Genomic DNA, 24,344 nt, shown 5'->3' on the forward strand with positions numbered 1-24,344 from the left:
AAAGACAAAGACAAAGGCAGACAGAGCCAGAGAGAGGGACAGAGAAATACAGACTGGCATAGCGACAGAGACAGATAGACATAGACAGAGAAACAAACACAGAGACACAGACAGAGACACAGATTCAGATGAACAAGCTAACAGACAGATACAGACAGGCGGCAGAGACACAATAAGAGGGGGACCTAGACAGACAGAGACCGACAGACAGCAAAAGAGACAAGCAGATAGAGATACAAAGCCAGCCAGAGTAATAGAGAGAGGGACAGCGAGAGACAGACAGGGGGAGATAGACAGACAGAGACACAGACATACAGTGGCAGATCAACAGAAACAGACACACAGACATGGACAGAAAGCCAGGGACAGATATGCAGAGACAGAAAGATAGGCAGGAACTCTCAGACAGAGACAACTGCGGGAGAGAACGAGAGAGAGAGAGACAGAGACAGAGACCAAGAGAGGACAGGATATGCTCTGCGTGCAGTCAGGGAGTGGTGGGGACAGAGATGCACTTCCACACAAGTTGTAGAAAATATCAGGGCATAAGGGAGAATTTCTACCCAAAATTCACAAAAATATGCCTGGAATTCAGAAATTTGAATGACGACCAAAAACTCCCATACCTACTAGGGGAAGAGAGAAATTGTGTAACCTTAGCGGCACACTATGTTACAGCTTGCCATAAACAGAGGGACAACCACTAAATATAAGAAAAGAGTATATACAAATTATATGAATGTATGTTTATACACTCAGGGATATATCTGTTTATACACTGTATGGATAGATCTGTATTTTTGTGTACAACCATGAATGTTTTTCGATGCTTTGGCAACATAAGATGTACCTTGTCATGCCAATAAAGCGATTTGATTGAATTGACATAGTCGAACAGATAAAGACAGACAGGAGAAACAGAGAGACAGACAGAGAGACACAGACAGAGAGGCAAAGAGATACAGACAGACAAATAGAGACAGACATACAAACAGAGAGACAACGAAACAGACAGAGGTAGGCAGAGAAAGAAACAGACAGATAGAGACAGAATTACATAGACAGGGGCACAGACGGACAAAGACAGTGACAGAAACTAACAGAGAGAGAGAGAGGAACAGATACACAGACACGTAGACAGAATGAGACAGATAGTCAGAAAGAGACACATATGGACAGAGAGAATCCGATAGCCAGACAGAAATATCTGGTCAGACAAAAAGACAGACAGAGGCAGAGACAGACAGGGACACAGCTAGACTGAGACAGAGAGACAGCAACAAGGACCGACAGAGCGAGACAAATAGACCAACCGTACCAGACATAGAGAGAGAGAGAGACAGACAGAGGCAGACAGATGGAAATAGACATACAGAGGCAGACAGCTGAACAGAGAAAGACAGACTCAGACAGGCAGAGCATAGGTGGAGAGTGAAAGACTGACAGAGATAGACAGAGACTGATCAACAAATTCAGACAGAGTGAGAGAGACACACAGGGACACATATACACAGAATCTTAGAAATAGTATCATAGAAAGTTACAGCACGGAAGGAGGCTATTTCTGCCCATCCTGTCCATGCCGGCCAACAAAGAGCTACCCAGCCGAATCCCACGTTCTAGTGCACGGTGCTTAGCCCTGTGGATTACGGCACTTTAAGGCTGCATCCAAGCACTTTTTAATACGATTAGCATTCCTGCCTCTACCGCCCTTTGAGGCGGTGATTTCCAGACCCCCACAGCCCTCTGGCTGAAGAGATTTCCCCTTAAATCGCCTTTAAACCTTCCACCAATTAATTTAAATCGGTGCACCCTGGTTTTTGACAACTCTACTATGGGAAATATATCGTTCCTGTCCACTCTGTCGAGGTCCCTCATAATTATATACACCTCAATAAGGTCTCCCCTCAGTCTCTCTGTTCCAAAGAAAACTGACCCTGCCTATCCAGTCTTCCCACATCCCTAAGATTTTCTACTCCCGACAACACCCTTGTAAATCTCCTCTGTACCCTCACTAGTGCCTTCACAGCATTCCTGTAATGTGGTGACCAGAACTGCACGCAGTATTCTAGCTGAGGCCTAACTAGTATTTTATACTGTTTAAGCATAACCCCCCTGCTCTTGTATTCTATGCCTCAGCTAATGACGGCAAATATTCCGTATGCCTTCTGACCCACCTTATCTACCTTCAGGGATCTGTGGACATCCATTCCAAGGTCCCTTTATTCCTCTACATTTTTCAATGGCCTACCATTTAATGCGTATGTCCTTACATTGTTAGACGTCCCCAGAGGCATGACCTCACATTTCACCGGACTGAATTCCTTTTGCACTGTTCTGCCCACCTGACCAATGTATTGATATCTTCCTGCAGTCTACAACTTCCTATTTCAGTATCAACCACACAGCCGATTTTAGTGTCATCTGCACACTTCTTAATCATATCCCCTATATTTAAGTCTAGATCATTTATATGTACCACAAAAAGCAGGGGTCCTAGTACTGAGCCATGCAGAACCCCACTGGAAACAGCCTTCCAGTCAAAAACACAACCATCAACCATAATCCTCTGCTTCCTGTCACCGAGACAGTTTTGGTTCCAACTTGCCACTTTGCCTTGAATCCCATGGGCTTTTACTTTCATGAACAGTCTGCCATGTGGGACTTTATCAAAAGCCTTGCTAAAATCCATATATACTACATCAAACGCACTACCCTCATCGACCCTCCTTGTCACCTCCTCAAAAAATTCAACCAAATTCGTCAGACAGGATCTTCCTTTAACAAATCCGTGCTAACTTTCCTTGATTAATGCGTGTATATTTAAATGAAGCTTTATCCTGTCCCTCATAACTTTTTCCAATAATGTTCCTACCAGCGAGTTTAGGCTGACTGGCCTGTAATTGCTCGGTCTATCCCTTTCTCCCTTCATAAAAAAAGGTGCAACTTTAGCAGTCCTCCAGTTCTCCTGCACCACACATATAGTCAGAGAGGATTAGAACATGATGGTCAGGGCCTCTGCTATTTCCCCTTTTGCTGCTCTTAATAGCCTGGGATATGTTTCATCCGGGCCAGGGGATTTATCCACTTTCAAATCTGCTAAGCCCCTTAACACTTCCTCTCTCAGTCTGCATCTGTCAGGCACAGCCTATCAGTTTCGCTCTGTCGGTCACTTTCTGCGTGTCTGTCTCTGTCTGTCTGTCTGGCACAGTCTGTCTGTTTCTATGTCTTTCTCCATCTGCCTGCATCTGTCTGCCTCTCTCTCTCACACACACACACACACACACACATACGCAGAACCACAGAAACAGACGGAGAGACAGACAGACAGAGGCAGACGGACAGACAGAGACAAACACGCAGAAAGAGACAGACACAGAGTAATAGACAGACTGTGCCAGACAGATGCAGGCTGAGACAGACAGAAGTGAAACACAGTGAAAGACAGTTGAAGTGACAGACTGAGACTGACAGAGACTGAGGCAGAATTTGAGAGACAATCAGACAGAGGTAGATAAAAAGACGGAGACAGAGAGGCATAGAAAGCCGGGGACACAGGCAGTGATACAGACAGAAATCAGTATTTGTAGGGAAATGGTGTTAGTTAAACTGACGGGATTGAAGGCAGATATATCCCCAGGGCCTGATAATCTACATCCTAGGGTACTTAAGGAAGTGGCCCTAGAAATAGTAACTGCATTGCTGATCATCTTCCAACATTCGACGGAATCTGGAACAGTACCCATGGATTGGAGGGTAGCTAATATTAACCCACTATTCAAAAAAGGTGGTGGAGAGAAAACGGGGAATTACAGACCGGCAAGCCTGACATTGGTAGTGGGGAAAATGCTAGAGTCCATTATAAAAAATCTAATAGTAGAGCACTTGGAAAACAGTGACAGGATCGGACAAAGTCAACATGGATTTACAAAAGGTAAATCGTGCTTGAGTTATCGACTGGAATTTTTTGAGGATGTAACTGGTAAAATTGATAAGGGAGAACCAGCGGATGTGGTGCATGTGGACGTTCAAAAAGGCTTTCGATAGGTCCCGCATAAGAGATTAGCGTGTAAAGTTAAGGCACATGGGATTGGGGTCAAGATATTAACTTGGATAGAGAACTGGTTGGCAGACAGAATGCAAAGAGATGGAATAAACACGACTTTCTCCGAGTGGCAGACAGTGACTAGTGGGGTACCGTAGGGATCGGTTCTTGGACTCCAGCTATTCACAATATATATTAATGATCTAGACAAGGGAACTAGATGTAATATCTCCAAGTTTGCAGACGACACAAAGCTGGTTGGGCCTGTGTGCTGTGAGGAGGATGCCGAGAAACTCCGGGACCATTTGGACAGGTTGGGAGAGTGGGCAGAAGCATGGCAGATGCAATATAACGTGGATAAATGTGAGGTTATCCACTTTGGTGTCAAAAACAGGAAGGCAGATTATTATCTGAATGGCAATAGATTGGGAGAAGGGTAAGTGCAACGAGACCTGGGTGTCCTTGTGCACCAGTCGCTGAAGGTAAGCATGCAGGTGGTTAAGAAGGCAAATGGTATGTTGGCCTTCATAGCGAGAGGGTTTGAGTACAGGAACAAGGGTGTCTTGCTGCTGTTGTACAGGCCCTTGGTGAGGCCACATCTTGAGTATTGTGTGCAGTTTTGGTCGCCTTATCTGATGAAGGATATTCTTACCATGGAAGGAGTTCAGCGAAGATTCACTAGACTGATACCTGGGATGGCAGGAATGACGTATGAAGAGAGATTGGTTCAATTGGGCTTGTACTCGCTGGAGTTTAGAAGAATGAGAGGGGATCTAATTGAAACTTATAAATTCTGGCAGGGCTGGACAGACGAGATGCAGGGAGGATGTTCCTGATGGTCGGGGAATCCAGAACCAGGGGTCACAGTCTAAGGATAAGGGGTAGGCCTTTAGGACAGAAATGAGGAGGGATTTCTTCACCCAGAGAGTGCTGAACCTGTGGAATTCTCTACCACAGAACGCAGTAGAGGCCAATTCATTAAATATATTTAAGAAGGAGTTGGATATATTTCTTAAGGCTAGAAGGATCAAGGGGTATTGGGAGAAAGCAGGGACTGGGTAATGAACTTGGATGATCAGCCATGATCGCACTGAATGGCGGAGCAGGCTCGAGGGGCCGAATGGGCTACTCCTGCTCCTATCTTCTAGGTTTCTAATTTTCTATGTTCCCTAGCCAGTGACTCCATTCCTCTCCCTAACTAGTGTCTGTGGCTGAACCAAACTGTTTGTAACATTGCTGCCATATTGGACCCTGAAATGAGCTTCCGACTATATATCAGCAGCATAACAAATGACGCCTACTTCCACCTCCGTGACATCGCCCATCTCCGCCCTTGCCTCATCTGATCCGCTGCTGAATCCCTCATCCAGTCCTTTGTTACTTCTAGACTTCACTATTCCAACGCAATCTCGGCTGGACTCCCACATTCCACCCTATGTAAACTTCAGGTCATCCAAAACTCTGCTGCCCGTGTCCTAACTTGCAGCATGTCCCGTTCACCTATCTCCCCTGTGCTCGCTGACCTATATTGGCTCCCAGTTAAGCAGCACCACTATTTCTAAATTCCCATTCTTGTTTTGAAACCCCTCCATGGCCTTTCCCCTTCCTCTCGCTAATCTCCTTCAGCTCCACAACTCCCTCTCACCGAGATATCAGCGCTCCTCTAATTCTGCCCTCTTGAGCATCCCTGATTATAAATGCTCAATATTTGGTAACTGTACCTTCGATTGCCTCGGCCCCAAGCTATGGAATTACCTGCCTAAACCTCTCGCTGTCACAACCGCTCTTTCCTCCTTGAAGACGCTCATTAAATCCTACCACTTTGACAAAGCTTTTAGACACCTGCCCTAATATATCCTTACTAGCTGGGGAGCCCCGCTTTGCGAGGGCAATTTTGGGGTGCTTGGTCTCCCTGCCCCTGTGTGTGCCCCCTCTCCCTGTCATGTCCTCTCCCTGTCCTATCCCTCCCTCCCCTCCTCTCCCTCCCCTCCCCTCCTCTCCCTCCCCTGTCTCCCTCCCTCCCTCCCCTCCCACACCCCCTCCCCTCCCCTCCTCTCCCTCCCTTCTCTCCCCTGTCTCCCTCCCTCCCTCCCCTCCCACACCCACACACCTCCCCTCCCCCACCCCCTCCCCTCCCCTCCCCCATCCGCACCCCTCCCCTCCCCTCCCCCACTCCCCCGCTCCCCCACTCCCCTCTGTCCCTCTCTCCGGCCCCTCCCCCTGCCTAGTGCCTGAGGTCCGGTGCCCTTGCGATTGCGGCCGTGCGGGGCCTAGCGCTTAAGGCGCGGTCGGGTTCTGAGGCCGGGACGGACCAGAGCTGAGGTCCCCGCGTATCGCGCGGCTGATGGACGGCCGCTGCCGCTCCCCCGACCGCTGTGTGTGTCGGGCCGAGCGGTTGCGATGCATGGCCCAAGTGAGGCGAACTTACCTGCCGCTCCGGGGGGGCGGGAGCGGGATGAGGAGCCGCAATCTGGGGGTTTCTTTTGGTGCTGCTGTCCCCGTGGTGATGGAAAAAATGGCGGCGAAGTTTAGGGAGCGTGGAGGATTAGGACCCGCCCCTGGCGCACTGATTGGTCAACCATCAGGTGAGTGAAGTGTAGAATTGGTCAATCATCACGTCACAGGATTGGTCAACCTTCACGTCACTCAATGCTAATGAGTGGATAATGAGTGGAATTTTGAAGGTTTTTTGTATAATGTGCGAACAATTGTTCTGTGACGAAAAAGTAAATACGCCTACAAGAGTCCCCTAATGATGAGCTTTCTTTTGATATAAAATATGTGTAGGAACGCTCTATAACTTTTGATAGTATAGCCGGACAGAGAGACAGACAGAGAGACAGACAGAGAGACATATCCTTTTATATATATAGATAGAAGATGTGGCTCGGTGGCAAAACTCCTGTGAAGCGCCTTGGGATGTTTTACTACGTTAAAAGTGCTATTTAAATACAAGTTGTTGTTATATATCTCTGGCTCTACAGAATCATTAAATGGTTACCACATAGGAGGAGTCCATATTGCCATTCAAGCCCATGCCAGCTCTCTGCAAGAGCACTTCAGCAACTCACACTCCCCCACCCTTTTCCTGTAGACATTCCTCTTTTTTTCCTTCAGGCACTTATCTAATTCCCTTTTGATATACCTCACACTCCACTGTAACATTCTGATATATCCCACACCCCTCACTGTCATACTGTGATTTCATCCACATCCCTCACAGTAACACACTGAAATACCCCACAGCCCTCAATGTAACACTGATATACCCCACACCCCTCACTGTAACAGTCTGATATACACAACTCCACTGTAACATTCTGATATATCCACACCCCTCACTGTAACGCTGATATATCCCACACCCCTCACCATAACACTCTGATATACCCCACTCTGTTGTGTCCGTGTATAATTAAGACACAGACTGCAGGAGAACGGTGCAACAGGTGTTTACTGAACTTAGGGTACACTGGAACTAACTGTACAGATTACTACTCAGTGTTATATACAGGTGTGGTCACTGCCGGTACTGCAGCATGCAGGAGCTGCAAAAGATAGTTCCTCCCTTAAAGGTACATACATTACAATTCCTCCCCTTTTAGATTAACAGTAACATGACACTCATTTAACAATTAAATATCAAACTATTTACAAATACAATTTTTAACAATACACATTAGCTGACAACAATCTCTTTATAGATTCAGTCTCTGGGGAGGCTTCCTGATCCTTTCTGGATAGTGCCTTTCCCGAGTGTCTTGCTCTTTTGGCAGAGGCGATTCTGGTTACTTATCATCGGCTGGTTCATCAGCTACTGTTTCTGAGGCAGATGCAAACTATACGTCGGTTTTATCACCAGGTACGTATGGGCGAGGCATGGGGTTGACTTGCTCCCGTGACTCTAGGATCTGGTCAGCATGGCGTCTCACGATGCTTTCCCCACCGTCCACTGTGTACATGAGTGGCCCCTGTCGTGTGCATATCGTTCCTGGCTGCCATTTTTCTGTTCGGTAGTCGCTGGCCAAGACTGGTTGTCCAACATTGAAGCTCCTTGTTGGCTTCTCATGGATGTGATGGAATTGCTTATTCTCAACATCTCTTCGTACGTTTGGTCTGAGCAAATCCAGGCGAGATCTTAACCTTCGGTTAAAGAGCATCATGGCTGGGGCCTGGTTGGTGACTGCATGTGTCGCATTCCGGTAGGCTAACAGGAAATTGTTCACCTTGTGCTGCAGTGGAATGTTATCATTGTACATAGCCTTTATTGCCTTTTTCAAGGTTTGTACGAACCTCTCAGCCAATCCATTTGTGGCTGGATGATACGGGGCGGATGTGTAATGCCTTACCCCATTCTTTTTCAAGAACTTCTGGAACACTTCGGTCGCAAACTGTGGACCGTTGTCGGAGCAAATCTGTTCTGCCAAGCCATTCCTGGCAAAAATGGTCCGTAGGACTGCAATAGTTTTCTTCGTGGTGGTGGAGGACATTTTGATGACCTCAGGCCATTTCGAGTGCGCATCCACGGCTATTAAAAACATTGAGTCCATGAATGGACCAGCAAAATCAAAATGCACCCGTTGCCATGGAGATGAGGGCCACTCCCATGGGTGTAGCGGGGCCTGTGGTGGTGCATTTTGGACTTTCTGGTATCCTGAGCAGCTCTTGGTCAGTTCCTCGATTTCTTTATCGATACCCGCTCAACACACAAACGCCCTGGCTAGGCTTTTCATTTTTACCCCTCAAGGATGACCCTCATGAAGCTCATTGAGCACTCTATCTCTCAACTTGGGTGGAATTAACACTCGGGATCCACACTTCAAGGTGCCCCGGCACACTGACTGCTGTTCTCTGCTTGTCGAGAATGCTGGCAACAGTGAGTCACCATGTGCTGGCGATCCCTTCACCATCAAATCTTATAACCGAGAAAGTGTCGGATCATTTCGGGTTTCCTTCTCGATACACGCGTTTGTTACCGGTAGGTATTTGACTATAGTCGAATGGAATATTCCGACTGGATCCACTGCAGGTGCTTCCTCCACCATAGGCAGTGGCAGGCGTGATAGCCCATCAGCGTTTCCATGCGGTTTCGTGCCCTTATACTCAATTTCATAGTGGTGCGCCCCTAGAAAAAGAGACCAACTTTGTAGCCGTTGCGCAGTCATCGCCGGAACGCCCTTCTTTGGGTTAAAGATGGAGACAAGAGGCTGGTGATCAGTCAGCAAGGTGAATTTCTGCCCGTGCAGATAGTGATTGAACTTCTTCACCCCCCACACTAGGCTGAGGGCCTCCCTGTCAATCTGGGCGTAGTTACGCTCGGCTGTGTTTAATGAACATGACGCAAGCGCTGTTGAACTCTCTGAGCCGTCAATTAATTTGTGCAACAGCACCGCTCCAATGCAGTAGGGTGACGCATCACATGCCAACCGAATTGGTAGTGCTGGATTGTAATGGGCCAATAACTTTTTTGAAGTGATTAGAGTTTTGCTTTTCTGGAAAGCACATCTACATTCGTCACTCCACTTCCATGGCACTCCAGTTTGCAGTAGGGTGTTCAGTGGGTGTAGTATTGTAGACAAATTTGGCAAGAACTTATGGTAGTAGTTAACCAGCCCGAGGACCGACCTCAGTTGTGACACATTTTCCGGTGCTGGAGCCTTGGCTACTGCCTCAATCTTTTCTGCGGACTTATGTATCCCCTCTTCATCAATAACGTGGCCACAATACGAGATTTGTTTTCGGAAAAATTCGCATTTGGGGCGGTTGGCTCGGAGCCCATATTCCTGTAATCTAGGGAGCAACTGCTCCAGGTTGGCAAGGTGATCACTGTCATTTTCGCCCGTAACCAGGATGTCGTCCAAATAACACTGGGTCCCTGGGATCCCTTGCAGGACTTGTTCCATTGCCCTCTGCCATATAGCCGGAGCTGATGCTACCACGAATACCAGCCGGTTGTATTGGTAGAGACCTTTATGAGTGTTGATTGTGAGGTATTTTTTTGATGCTTCTTCTACCTCCATTTGCAGATACGCTTGGGCCGGATCAATCTTAGTGAAGCGTTTCCCTCCAGATAGTGTGGCGAAAATATCGTCAATCCACGGAAGTGGATATTGTACGGTGTGAAGGACTGGGTTCACAGTTACCTTAAAGTCCCCACAGATGCGAACCTTCTTTGGTTCCCCAGGTGTGCTGCTCAACGACTTTTTCATTACAGGAACGATGGGTGTGGCCCACTCGCACCCGTCCACCTTGGACCGTATACCTGCATGTTCCAGACTCTCCAGCTCTGCTTCGACGGCTGGGCGGATCGCATAAGTTATCGGTCTGGCCTTAAAAAAATTTGGGTTTGCGTTTTATTCCATTTTAATCGTTGCAGTTATGACTTTTGTGTTCCGAGTCCTTGCTGGAACACTTCTTTCACGTCTGTTAGGATCTTCGACAATCGCCTAGGTGTGACGTCGTCCTCCTTTTTGTCAGCCATACTCAGTGACTGAATGGAATGCCAATCCAGTTGTATTTTCCGGATCCATTCATGTCCCAATGATGGTGGTCCTCCATCTTGTAATACATACATGTCTAGTTTCTGTGTTTCCGTACCGTTATATCTAACGGGCACTCTTATTTTTCCTTTGGGGTAGACTTTTTGCCGAGTACATCTTCAAAATAATTTTTGTGTCTCTCAAGGGTATATGTGAGAATAGCCGCTCGTAGTCCCGTCGGTTAATGACTGTTACAAAGAAACATAGAAACATAGAAGATAGGAGCAGGAGTAGGCCATTCAGCCCTTCGAGATTGCTCCAACATTCAATGAGATCATGGCTGATCATCCAAATTCAGTACCCTGTCCCTGCCTTCTCCCCATATCCCTTGATCCCTTTAGCCTTAAGTAATATATCCAACTCTTTCTTGAATATATTTAATGAACTGGCCTCCACCGCCTTCTGTGGCAGAGAATTCGACAGGTTCACCACTCTCTGGGTGAAGAAATTCCTCCTCATTTCAGTCCTAAATGGTTTACCCCTTATCCTTAGACTATGACCACTGGTTCTGGACTCCCGGCCAACATAAACATCCTTCCTGCATCTAGTCTGTCCAGGCCTGACAGAATTTTATAAGTTTTGATGAGATCCCCTCTCAATCTTCTAAACTCCAGTGAGTATTAGCCCAATCGACACAATCTCTCCTCATCGGTCATTCCTGCCACCCCAGGTATCAGCCTGGTGAATCTTCGCTGCACTCCTTCCATGGCAAGGACGTCCTTCCTCAGGTAAGGCGACCAAAACTGCACACAATACTCAAGGTGCTGTCTCAACAAGGCCCTGTACAACTGTAGCAAGGCATCCTTGTTCCTGTACTCGAACCCTCTTGCTACGAAGGCCAACATACCATTTGCCTTCTTAACCACCTGCTGCACCTGCATGCTTACCTTCAGCGACTGGTGCACAAGAACACCCAGGTCTCTTTGCACTTCCCTTTCTCCCAAATCTATTGCCATTCAAATAATAATCTGCCTTCCTGTTTTTGCCACCAAATTGGATAACCTCACATTTATCCACATTATTGTGCATTTACCATGTTTCTGCCCAATCACCCAATCTGTCCAAATCGAACTGGAGTTTCACGACATCCTCCTTACAGCTTACCCACCCACCCAGCTTTGTGTCGTCTGCAAATTTTGAGATATTACATCCAATTCCCTCGTCCAGATCCTTAATATATATTGTGAACAGCTGGGGTGCTAGGATCGATCCTTGTGGTACCCGACTCGTCACTGCCTGCCATTCGGAAAATTATCATTTATTCCAACACTTTGCTTTCTGTCCGCCAACCAGTTCTCTATCCAAGTCAATACCTTGCCCCCAATCCCATGTGCCTTAATTTTGCACGCTAATCTCTTATGTGGGACCTTATCGAAAGCCTTCTGAAAGTGCAAATACACCACATCCACTGGTTCTCCCTTATCTATTTTATCAGTTAGATCCTCAAAAAATTCCAGTAGATTAGTCAAGCATGATTTACCTTTTGTAAATCCATGTTGACTTTGTCCGATCCTGTCACTGCTTACCAAGTGCTTTGCTATTACATCTTTTATAATAGATTCTAGCATTGTCCCCAATACCGATGTCAGGCTTTTTCTCGACAACCTTTTTTGAATAGTGGGGTATCATTAGCTACCCTCCAATCCATGGGTACTGTCCCAGAGTCTAACGAGTTCTGGAAGATGACCAGCAATGCATCTATTATTTCTAGGGCCACTTCCTTAATTACCCTGGGATGTAGAATATCAGGCCCTGGGGATTTATTGGCCTTTAGTCCCATCAATTTTCCTAACACCATTTCCCTACAAATACTGATTTCTTTCAGTTCCATCCTTTCATCAGGCCCTATGTTCCCCGGCATCTCTGGGAGGTTATTTGTGTCCTCCTTTGTGAAGATAGAACCAAAGTATGAATTTATTTGTTCTGCCATTTCTTTGTTTCCCATTATAAATTCCCCTGATTCTAACTTTAAGGGACCTGCGCTTGACTTCACCAATTTTTTTCACTTCACATATTTTTAAAAGCTTTTACAGTCAGTTTTTATGTTCCCCGCAAGCTTACTCTCATATTCTATTTTCCCTTTCTTAATTAATCCCTTTGTCCTCATTTGTTGAATCCTAAACTGCTCCCAATCCTCAGGGTTATTGCTTTTTCTGGCCAATTTATATGTCGTCTCCTTGGATCTTATGCTATCCCTAATTTCCCTTGTTAGCCACAGTTGAGTCACCTTTTTTGTTTTATATTTATGCCCAACTGGGATGAACAAATTCTGTAGCTCATCCATTTGGCCTTTGAATGTTTGCCATTGCCTATCCACCGTCAACCCTTTGAGTGCCATTCCACAATCAATCCTACCCAACTCGCTCCTCAGACCATCGTAGTTTCCTTTATTTAAATTGAGGACACTAGTCTCTGAGTCAACTATTTCATTCTCCATCTTAATGAAGAATTCGATCATATTATGATCGCTCAGACCCAAGGGGCCTCGTACAACAAGATTGCTAATTAATCCTTTGTCGTTACATAATACCCAGTCTAAGATGGCCTGATCTCTGGTTGGTTCCTCGACATATTGGTCCAGGAAACCATCCCGTAAACATTCCAGGAATTTCTCCTCCACAGTATTTTTACGAATTTGGTTGGCCCAATCTATATGTAGATTAAAGTCACCCATGATGAATGCTATGCCCTTATTGCATGCTTCTTTAATTTCCCTTTTAATGCCATCCCCAACCTCCGCGTTACTGTTGGGCGGTCTATATACCACTCCCACTAATGTTTTTTTTCCCCTTAGTATTTCTCAATTCTACCCATACAGATTCCACATCATCAGAGCTAATATCCTTCATTACAATTGTATTAATCCCTTCTTTAACCAGTAATGCTACCCCACCTCCCTTTCCTTTTTGCCTATCTTTCCTGAATATCGAATACCCCTGGATGTTGAGTTCCCAGTCCTGGCCGTCCTTGAGCCACGTTTCCGTAATTCCAACCAAATCATATTCGTTTACCTCTATTTGCGCAGCCAATTCGTCCACCTTATTACAAATGCTCCTCACATTAAGACACAAAGCCTTCAGCCTTGTTTTTTTAATGCTCTTAGACCTATTAGAAATATTATTTACTGTGGCCATGTTTAATTTAAACCGTTGATTACTCTGACTGCCACTGTGGCTTTTCTCCTTCCTATCTTTTGCTTTTATCCCTGTTTCCCTTTCCTCTGTCTCCCTGCTCAGCTTCCCAACACCCTGCTATGTTAGTTTTAACCCCCCCGAACAGTGCTAGCAAACCTCTCCGCAAGGATATTTGTCCCGCTCTGGTTCAGGTGCAACCCGTCCGACTTGTACAAGTCCCACATTCCCCAGAAGCACGCCCAGTGATCCAGGAAACTAAAGCCCTCCCTCCTGCACCAACTCTTTAGCCACGCATTCATCTGCTCTATCCTCCTATTCCTATACTCACTAGCACGTGGCACCGGGAGTAATCCGGAGATTACAACCTTTGAGGTCCTGCTCTTTAATCTGCTACCTAGCTCCCTAAATTCTTGCTGCAGGACCTCATTCATCTTCCTACCCATGTCATTGGTCCCAATGTGAACCACGACCTCTGACTGTTCACCCTCCCCCTTCAGAATGCCCTGCAGCCGTTCAGTGACATCCTTTACCCTGGCACCAGGGAGGCGACAAACCATCCTGGAGTCACGTCTATGGCCACAGAAACGCCTATCTGTACCCCTTACGACAGAATCCCCACCACTATTTCTCTCCCACATTTTTTCCTCCCTTCCTGAGCAGCAGAATCACCCCTGGTGCCGGGAAGTTGGCTGCTGCTGCCTTCCTCTGGTAAGTCATCCCCCTCAACAGTATCCAAATCGGTATACCTGTTTGAGAGGGGAATGGCCACAAGGGTCCCCTGCACTACCTGCCTGCCTCTACTGCTCTGCCTGATGGTCACCCATTTCCCTTCTGCCTTTGCAGCCCTTTCCTGCGGTGTGACCAACTCACTAAACGTGTTATCCACGACCCTCTCAGCATCGTGTATGCTCCAAAGCCCATCCATCCACAGCTCCAGCGCCGCAATGCGGTCTGCTAGTAGCCGCAGCTGGATGCATTTCTGGCACATGTAGTGATCAGGGACACCGGCAGTATCCCTGAATTCCCACATAGAGCAAAAGGAGCATAACACGGGGCTGGGCTCTCCTGGCATGGCTTACCCTTTAATTAATTTAAATTAATTCGCTATCACCAATTAAAGATAAACTCTAAGGCGCTTGTTTGGTTTACCAACAGTCCCTGCTACACCAGAAAAGACCTTAGCAACTATAAGCTACAGAGTTAAAGTTTAAAAAAGAGTAATACTCACCAACCAATCACTTACCTGCTCCCTGGTGACGTCACTCTCTGATTACTTTTTACCTCTCTCCCCGCTGCTGAGTTGGTGAGCCTCGGTGCTCGCTCCTCCTTATATCCTCTGCCTCGGTGCTCTCCTGGTCCGATCTGGTCGGGCCTCGCCACGCTCCTCCTTTTATACTGCTGCCTCGGTTCTCTCCTGGTCCGATCTGGTCGGGCCTCGCCTCGCTCCTCATTTTACACTGCCGCCTCGGGGCTCTCCTCCATCAGAACCTTGATGAAGTTCAACTCTTCTCTACAACAACTCTGTTACTCTCTCCACAGATGCTGCCTGACTTGCAAGTATTTGCAGCATTTTCGTTTTTTATTTCAGATTTCTAGCATCCACAGTATTTTGCTTTTGTATTTGAGATATTAGGACAGATGAGCAAAAGCTTGGTCGAAAAGGTAGGTTGTAAGGAGCGTCTTAAAGGAGGAGAGAGAGGGAAGTGGCGCAGTTTTGGGAGGGAACTCCTGATTTTAGGGCACATGCAGCTGAAAGCACGCCGGTCAAAGTTGGAGCAAATAAAATAGGAATATGCAAGAGGCCCGAATTGCAGGAGCACAGAGATCAAAGGCAACACGAGTGCAAAAATTATATGTAGCGTGTGGATAGCATCTGGAATTCACTGCCTGAAAGGGTGCTGGAGGCCGATTCAATTGTAGCTTTCAAAAGGGAGTTGGATATGGACCTGAAAGGAAAAAAAGTGCAGGTCTATGGGGAAAGGGTGTCGGAGTGGGACTAGCTGAGGTGCTCTTTCAGAGAGCCGGCACATGCTCGACAGGCTGAATGGCCTCCTTCTGTGCTGCAGCCATTCTATGATATGATCTCGGAGAGTTGTAGGCAATGGTCCCTCTGGCTTGTTTCTTTGGCCTGCTCGTCCCCGTCAACGGGCTGTGCGACCTATTAAAAATTCAGCACATGCACGTTATTTCTCTTTAAATGCCGGCTCACTGGATGCACGGGACCTGCAGCGTGCTGTGTTTCTGTGTGGCCTTGAAGGGTGCATTGGTTGTAGTGTGTTTTGTTTGGTGGTTAAAGTGAAAGGGAGGGTCGAGCCCGTGGAGGGATTTGAAAACAAGGGCATTTTAAAATCGAGGCATTGCTGGACCGTGACCCAATGTAGGTCAGCGAGCACAGGGGGTGATGGTGAACGAGTCTTGGTGCGAGATACGATACGCACAGCAGGGTTTTTGCAGAAGTAACTCTTTTCTGTTACTACTTTATGTATTGATGAATGTGTGTGGTTAGAGCCATGCAGCCCGTTGAGCCATAAAAATATATCTATCTCAGCCTTGAATATTCTCAAACACTCAGCATTCACAGCCCTCTGGGGCAGAGAATTCCAAAGATGCACAGCCCTCTGAGTGAAGAAATTCCTCCTCATCTCGGTCTTAAATGGCTACCCCTTGTCCTGAGACTATGCCCCCTAGTTCTAAACACTCCAGCCAAGTGAAACATCCTCTCAGCCTCTACCCTTTCAATCCCTTTCAGAATCTTTTATGGTTCAATGAGATCACCTCTCATTCTTCTAAACACCCAGGAGTATAGGCCCATTTCTCATCATAGGACAGCCCTCTCATGTTGTTTGCAAAGGAAAATGCCTCAATTCTTAGAAGGTCCTGCTGATATTTCCTGCTGCAGGACATCATTTTGATTTAAGGCAAGACTGAAATGGAACAGAAGAAAGCCTTACTGCAAGCCCTGACCATGCTGGAGAAAGTTAGGATTGTTGCACTGTTGGCATGAATATTTCAATATTTCCGGTGTCTCCCTTACATATAACAACATAAAGGGACATGTATTTTCCACCTCCTTCTCTAAGCTTTAATGTGGCATTTCCTTATATCATTTAATCACTATGATTATACTGAATGATCATACTGAGAAGAGTGAGAAATATTGCAAACGGCAACAACAACTTGTATTTATATAGCGCTTTTAACATAGTTGAAACTTCCCAAGACAATTCACAGGACTATTATGAGACAACAATGTGAAACCCGCTTAAATAAATGAAGTTAGTTTTATTGGTGAAATATTTCAACCACAGTGAGTGAATGTGAGAAGTGAGGAAGACTTGATAGGCCAGAACCTCACAATGTCCCTATCGGTCTTTATGGGAAAACTTGAAAATTGTGCTTTCAAACACATCAGATTCCGAATTATTGTTCATATGAAGATAAGACAAACATTTACTTCAGATGCAATACATATAAGGAGAGATTTATTTCCAGAAAATTTTCCATGGCCTGAAGAAAAGTTACTGAGGGAGCGGACCTTTCCTTTTAAGGGCAATATGCAAATATGTATGTCCATATATTTATTATTGCAGCGTTTTGTCAAATGGTATATCATTATACATTGCAAAAGTTTGGCAGAATCGACATGAGAAAATAACAGCACTTTCTGAATGAAGGGGAAATTTGATCATAAAAAATGAGTCGTTGAGACGGTAAGAGGCAGTGATTGATGTGGCGAGACAATGTGTGCCAATAGAAATCCTACTACCCTGGCAGCGGAAAGACCATGATCATGAAGGTGGTTTTCCCAGGACGAGGTTAGCCATTGCACTTCGGGTGTGCTGATGCCTGCGATGTCCCCAAATGCGGGATACTCGATTGCAAAATTTGTGGTAGTGGGGGACTGCGTTCGCGCTATCTCCTGGCTTTACAATTAAAATTAGATTTTCAACTAACCTCTCAAAGGCACTATTATTTTGTTTTCAATCCTAACTTTGCTTTGTTCCCGACTGAGGGAGCTGTGATGCGAAACGACCTTTCTCCAAAACACAGTCTATTCAAACCCACTCATAAGCGATTCCCAAAGCTCACGTTTCATTTCCTCTCTATGCTTACATTTAGATTCATTTTTACAAATAAGAAATTACATATTTTGCATAATAATTAAAAATTATTCTTTCTTTCAAATCCACACCGAGTGCAACCAGACTTTCAAAGCTGCATGCCAACTCTGCACTTTTGCAAATTGTTTAACATTGATAACTATAGAAACAATGGTACAGCACAGAACCAGGTCATTCGGCCCATCGTACCTCTGCTGGTTCTTTCAAAGGGCTATCCAATTAATCATACTCCTCTGTTCTTTCACCAAATACCTGCAATTATTTTACCAGCAAATATTATCCACGTTAGCTTTTCAACATTACTATTCAATTTGCTTCAACCACACTTTCAGGCAGAGCATTCCAGGCACTGAAAACAATTTGCTGCATTATTGTTTTTCAGCTCATCGAGGGGGAGTCGGGGAAACTTCCTACTGGTTCTTTTGCAAATGTTCTTAAATCTGTGTCCACTGTAACTGACACTGGAACAGTTTAAGAACATAAGAACATAAGAAATAGGAGCAGGAGTAGGCCAATCGTTCCCTCCAGCCTGTTCCGCCATTCAATAAGATCATGGCTGATCTGATCCTAACCGCCAATCAACTATCACAGAACCATCTCCTGATTCTAACAGTATTAGACACACAAAATAGGAGCAGGATCAGGCTACACGGCCCTTGGGCCCGCTCTGCTACCCACAGGGCCATGACCGATCCGAACCTAGACTCATGTCCAAATTCCTGCCTGCTCCCCGTAACCCTTAATTCCCTTTACTTCTAGGAAACTGTCTATTTCTGTTTCAAATTTATGTAATGATGTAGCTCCTCCAGCTTTTTGGGGCAGCATATTCCATGGACCTATCACCCTCTGAGTGAAGTAGTTCCTCCTCATCTCAGTTTTGAAAGAGCAGCCCCTTATTCTAAGACTGTGCCCCCTAGTTCTAGTTTCCCCCATCATCGGGAACATCTTCCCCGCATCCACCCGATCCAACACCTTCACAATCTTATATGTTTCAATAAGATCGCCTCTCATTCTACTGAACTCCAATGAATAGAGTCCCAATCTACTCAACCTCTCCTCATATGTCCATCCCCTCATCCCCGGGATTAACCGAGTGAACCTTCTTTGTACTGACTCGAGAGCAAGTATGTCCTTTCTTAAGTATGGACACCAAAACTGTATGCATTATTCCAGGTGCGGTCTCACCAATACCTTGTACAACTGAAGCAATACCTCCCTATTTTTATATTCTATCCCCCTAGCAATGAAAGCCAACATTCCATTGGCCTTCTTAATCACTTGCTGCACCTGCATACTAACCTTTTGAGTTTCGTGCACCAGGACCCCCAGATCCCTTTGTACTTCATTACTTTTCAGTTTCTTGTCATTAAGATAATAACTTGTTCTACGATTTTTCCTGCCAAAGTGCATAACCTCACACTTTCCAGTATTGTATTCCATCTGCCAAACCTCTGCACACTTACTTAGCCTGTCTATGTCCCCTTGCAGGTTTTTTATGTCCTCCTCACTCTACTACTTTCCCTCCCATCTTAGTATTATCTGCAAACTTTGATATGTTACACTCGGTCCCCTCCTCCAAATCGTTAACATAGATTGTAAAGAGTTGGGGACCCAGCACTGACCCCTGTGGAACACCACTAGTTACTGACTGCCAGTCTGAGAATGAACCATTTATCCCAACTCTCTGCCTTCTGCTAGATAGCCAATCCTCTATCCATGCCAGAATATTACCCACAATCCCGTGATTTTTTATCTTAAGCAATAATGTTTTGTGTGACACCTTATTAAATGCCTTTTGGAGGTCTAAATACCATACGTCCACTGGTTCCCCTTTATCCACCCTATATGTTACTTCCTCAAAGAACTCCAGCAAATTTGTCAAACATGACTTCCCCTTCATAAAACCATGCTGGCTTTGTCCTATTAAATTATGATTATCCAAATGTCCTGTTACTGTCTCCTTAATAATGGATTCCAAAATTTTACTTACCACAGATTTTAGGCTAACCGGTCTATAGTTTCCAGCCTTCCGTCTACTGCCCTTTTTAAATAATGGTGTTACATTAGCAGTTTTCCAGTCTGCCGGGACATTTGCCAAGTAATTCTACTTTATGATCTCGGAGAGTTGAAGGCAATAGTCCCTCTGGCTTGTTTCTTTGGCCTGCCGGGCCCCGTCAACGAGCTGTGCGACCTATTCAAAATTCAGCACATGCACGTTATTTCTCTTTAAATGCCGGCTCACCGGATGCACGGGACCTGCAGAAGGCTGCGTTTCTGCATGGCCTTGAAGTCTGTATTGGCTGTAGTGTGTTTTGGTTGGAGGTTACAGGAAATGGAGGGGCGAGCCCCAGCAGGGATTTGAAAACATGAGAATTTTAAAATCGAGGCATTGCTGGACCGTGACCCAATGCAGGTCAGCGAGCACAGGGTGTAATGTGTGAACGAGACTTCGTGCGAGTTACGATACGGGCAGCAGGGTTTTTGCAGAAGTAACCCTTTTCTGTTACTTCTTTATGTATTGATGTGTGTTTGTGGTTAGAACCATGCGGCCCCCTGAGCCTTAAATATCTATCTATCTCAGCATTGAATATACTCAAACACTCAGCATTCACAGCCCTCTGGCGCAGAGAATTCCAAAGATGCACATCCCTCTGAGTGAAGAAATTCCTCCTCATCTGGGTCTCAAATGGCCGACCCCTTATCCTGAGACTATGCCCCCTAGTTCTGGACACTCCAGCCAAGGGAAACAACCTCTCAGCATCTACCATTTCAATCCCTTTCAGAATCTTGTATGGTTCAATGAGATCATCTCTCATTCTTCTAAACTCCCGAGAGTATATAAACATAGAAACATAGAAGATATGAGCAGGAGTAGGCCATTCGGCCCCTCGAGCCATCTCCGCCATTCAATGAGTTCATGGCTGATCATCCAAATTCAGTACCCTGTCCCTGCCTCCTCCCGCTATCCCTTGATCCTTTTAGCCTGAAGAAATATATCCAAATCTTTCCTGAATATATTTAATAAACTGGCCTCCACCGCTCTCTGTGGCAGAGAATTCCACAGGTTCAGCACTTTCTGGGAGAAGAAATTCCTCCGCATTTCAGTCCTAAATGGCTTACCCCTTATCCTTAGACTATGACCCCTGATTCTGGACTCCCCGGCCATCAGAAGCATTCTTCCTGCATCTAGTCTGTTCAGGCCTGAGAGAATTTTAAAGGTTTTGATGAGATCCCCTCTCAATCTTCTAAACTCCCGTGAGTATAAGCCCAATCGTCACAATCTCTCCTCATACGTCATTCATGCCATCCCAGGTATCAGCCTGGTGAATCTTCGCTGCACTCCTTCCATGGCAAGGACGTCCTTCCTCAGGTATTGTGACCAAAACTGCACACAATACTCAAGGTGCGGTCTCACCAAGGCCCTGTACAACTGTGGGAACACATCCTTGTTCCTGTACTCGAACCCTCTTGCTACGAAGGCCAACATACCATTTGCCTTCTTAACAGTCTGCTGCACCTGCATGCTTACCTTCAACGACTGGTGCACAAGAATACCAAGGTCTCTTTGCACTTCCCCTTCTCCCAATCTATTGCCATTCAAATAATAATCTGCCTTCCTGTTCTTGCCACCAAAGTGGATAACCTCACATTTATCCACATTATAGTGCATTTGCCATGTTTCTGCCCAATCACCCAACCTGTCCAAATCGTATGGGATTTTCACATCATCCACCTCACAGTATACACTCCCACCCAGCTTTGTGTCATCTGCGAATTTGGCGATATTACATCCAATTCCCTCGTGAACATCTGGGGTCCTAGGACTGATCCCTGCATTACCCCACTAGTCACTGCCTGCCACTCGGAAAACGACCCATTTATTCCAACTCTTTGCTTTCTATCCGCCAACCAGTTCTCTAAACAAGTCAATGCCATGCCCCCAATCCCATGTGCCTTAATTTTGCACGCTAATCTCTTATGTGGGACCTTATCGAAAGCCTTCTGAAAGTCCAAATACACCACATCCACTCGTTCTCCCTTATCTACTTTACCAGTTACATCCTCAAAAAATTCCATTAGATTAGTCAAGCATGGTTTTCCTTTTGTAAATCCATGTTGACTTTGACGATCCTATCTCTGCTTTCTAAGCGCTCTGCTATTACATCTTTTATAATGGACTCTAGCATTTTCCCCACTACCGATGTCAGGCTTACTGGTCTATAATTCCCCGCTTTTTCTCTACCACCTTTTTTGAACAGTGGGGTAACATGAGCAACCCTCCAATCCATGGGTACTGTTACAGGGTCTATCGAGTTCTGGAAGATGACCAGCAATGCATCTACTATTTCAAGGGCCACTTCCATAAGTACCCTGGGATGTAGATTTTCAGGCACTGCGGATTTATCGGCCTTCAGTCCCATCAGTTTTCCTAACACCATTTCCCTACAAATACTGATTTCTTTCAGTTCCACCCTTTCATCAGGCCCTATGTTCCCTGGCATCTCTGGGAGGTTATTTGTGTCCTCCTTTTTGACGACACAACCAAAATATGTATTTAGTTGGTCAGCCATTTCTTTGTACCCCATTATAAATTCCCCTTATTCTGACTGTAAAGGACCTACGCTTGACTTCACCAATCTTTTTCTCTTCACATGTCTATAAAAGCTTAACAGTCAGTTTTTATGTTCCTCGAAAGCTTACTCTCATATTTTATTTTCACTTTGTTAATTAATCCCTTTGTCCTCCTTTGTTGAATCCTAAACTGCTCCCAATCCTCAGGTTTTTGCTTTTTCTGTTCAATTTATATGTCTTCTCCTTGGATCTTATGCTATCGCTAGTTTCCCTTGTTAGCCATGGTTGAGTCACCTTTTTTGTTTTATTTTTATGCCAACTGGGATGAACAAATTCTGTAGCTCATCCATTCGGTCTTTGAATGTTTGCCATTGCCTATGCACCGTCAACCCTTTGAGTGCCATTCCCCAATCAATCCTACCCAACTCGGTCCTCAGACCATCGTAGTTTCCTTTATTTAAATTGAGGACCCTAGTCTCTGAGTCAACTACTTCATTCTCCATCTTAATGAAGAATTCGATCATATTATGATCGCTCTGACCCAAGTGGCTTCGTACAATAAGAATGCTAATTAATCCTTTCTCGTTACATAATACCCAGTCTAAGATGGCCGGATCTCTGGTTGGTTCCTCGACAGATTGGTCCAGGAAACCATCCCGTAAACACTCCAGGAATTCCACCTCCACAGTATTGTTACTAATTTGGTTGGCCCAATCTATATGTAGATTAAAGTCACCCATGATGACTGCTGTGCCCTTATTGCCCGCTTCTTTAATTTCTCTTTTAATACCATCCCCAACCTCCGCCTTACTGTTTGGACGTCTATATACTACTCCCACTAACTTTTTTTTCCCTCAGTATTTCTCAATTCTACCCATACAGATTCCAAATCATCAGAGCTAATATCCTTCATTACAATTGTGTTAATCCCTTCTTGAACCAGTAATGCTACCCCACCTCCCTTTCCTTTTTGCCTATCTTTCCTGAATATCGAATACCCCTGGATGTTGCGTTACAAGTCTTGGCCATCCTTGAGCCACGCTTCCGTAATCCCAACCAAATCATATTTGTTTACCTCTATTTGCACAGCCAATTCATCCACCTTATTACAAATGCTCCTCGCATTAAGACACAAAGCCTTAAGTCTTGTTTTTTTAACGCTCTTAGACCTATTAGAATTATTATTTACTGTGGCCACATTTGATTTAAACCGTTGATTTCTCTGACTGCCACTTTTGTTTTTCATTTTCCTATCTTTTGCTTTTATCCTTGGTCGCCTTTCCTCTGTCTCCCTGTTAAGTACCAACCCCCTGCCATTTTAGTTTAAACCGTCCCTCACAGCACTAGCAAACACTCCCCCTAGGACATCGGTTCCAGCCCTGCCCAGGTGCAAACCGTCTGGATTGAACTGGTCCCACCTCCCCCAGAACCGTTTCCAATGTCCCAAGAACATGAATCCTTCCCCCTGGCACCATTCCTCTAGCCACGTATTCATCTGAAGTATCCTTCTATTTCTACTCTGAATAGCACGTGTCATTGGTAGCAATCCTGAGGTCCTGCTTTTAAATTTATCTCCTAACTCCCTATATTCCGCTTTTAGGACCTCATCCCGCTTTTTACCTATATCCTTGGTGCCTATATGCACCACGACAACTGGCTGTTCACCCTCCTCTTCCAGGATGTTCTGCAGCCGCTCGGAGACATCTTTGACCCTTGCACCAGGGAGGCAACACACCATCCTGGAGTCTCATTTGCGGCCGCAGAAACGCCTATCTATTCCCCTTATACTAGAATCCCCTATTACTATAGATCTACCCCTCTTTTTCTTCCCATTCTGCGCAGCAGAGCCACCCCTGGTGCCAGGAATTTGGCTGCTCCTGCCTTCCTCTGATAAGACATCCCCCCAACAGCACTCAAAGTGGTGTATCTGTTG

At 45.6% G+C, this 24,344-nt stretch overlaps 1 non-coding gene across 1 annotated transcript; it reads left to right on the forward strand.

The window, feature by feature from the left end:
- The first annotated feature begins 17,477 nt into the window (after positions 1 to 17,477).
- On the forward strand, positions 17,478 to 17,640 carry LOC147087644 (U1 spliceosomal RNA). Its single transcript, XR_015075570.1, has one exon. It is a non-coding gene; the product is annotated as a U1 spliceosomal RNA (small nuclear RNA).
- Positions 17,641 to 24,344: the final 6,704 nt, after the last annotated feature.

Source organism: Somniosus microcephalus, unplaced genomic scaffold (assembly GCF_052327205.1).
Source record: "Somniosus microcephalus isolate GS21.2 unplaced genomic scaffold, FLI_Smic_1.0 unresolved_chr5, whole genome shotgun sequence".
Taxonomy (NCBI): domain Eukaryota; kingdom Metazoa; phylum Chordata; class Chondrichthyes; order Squaliformes; family Somniosidae; genus Somniosus; species Somniosus microcephalus.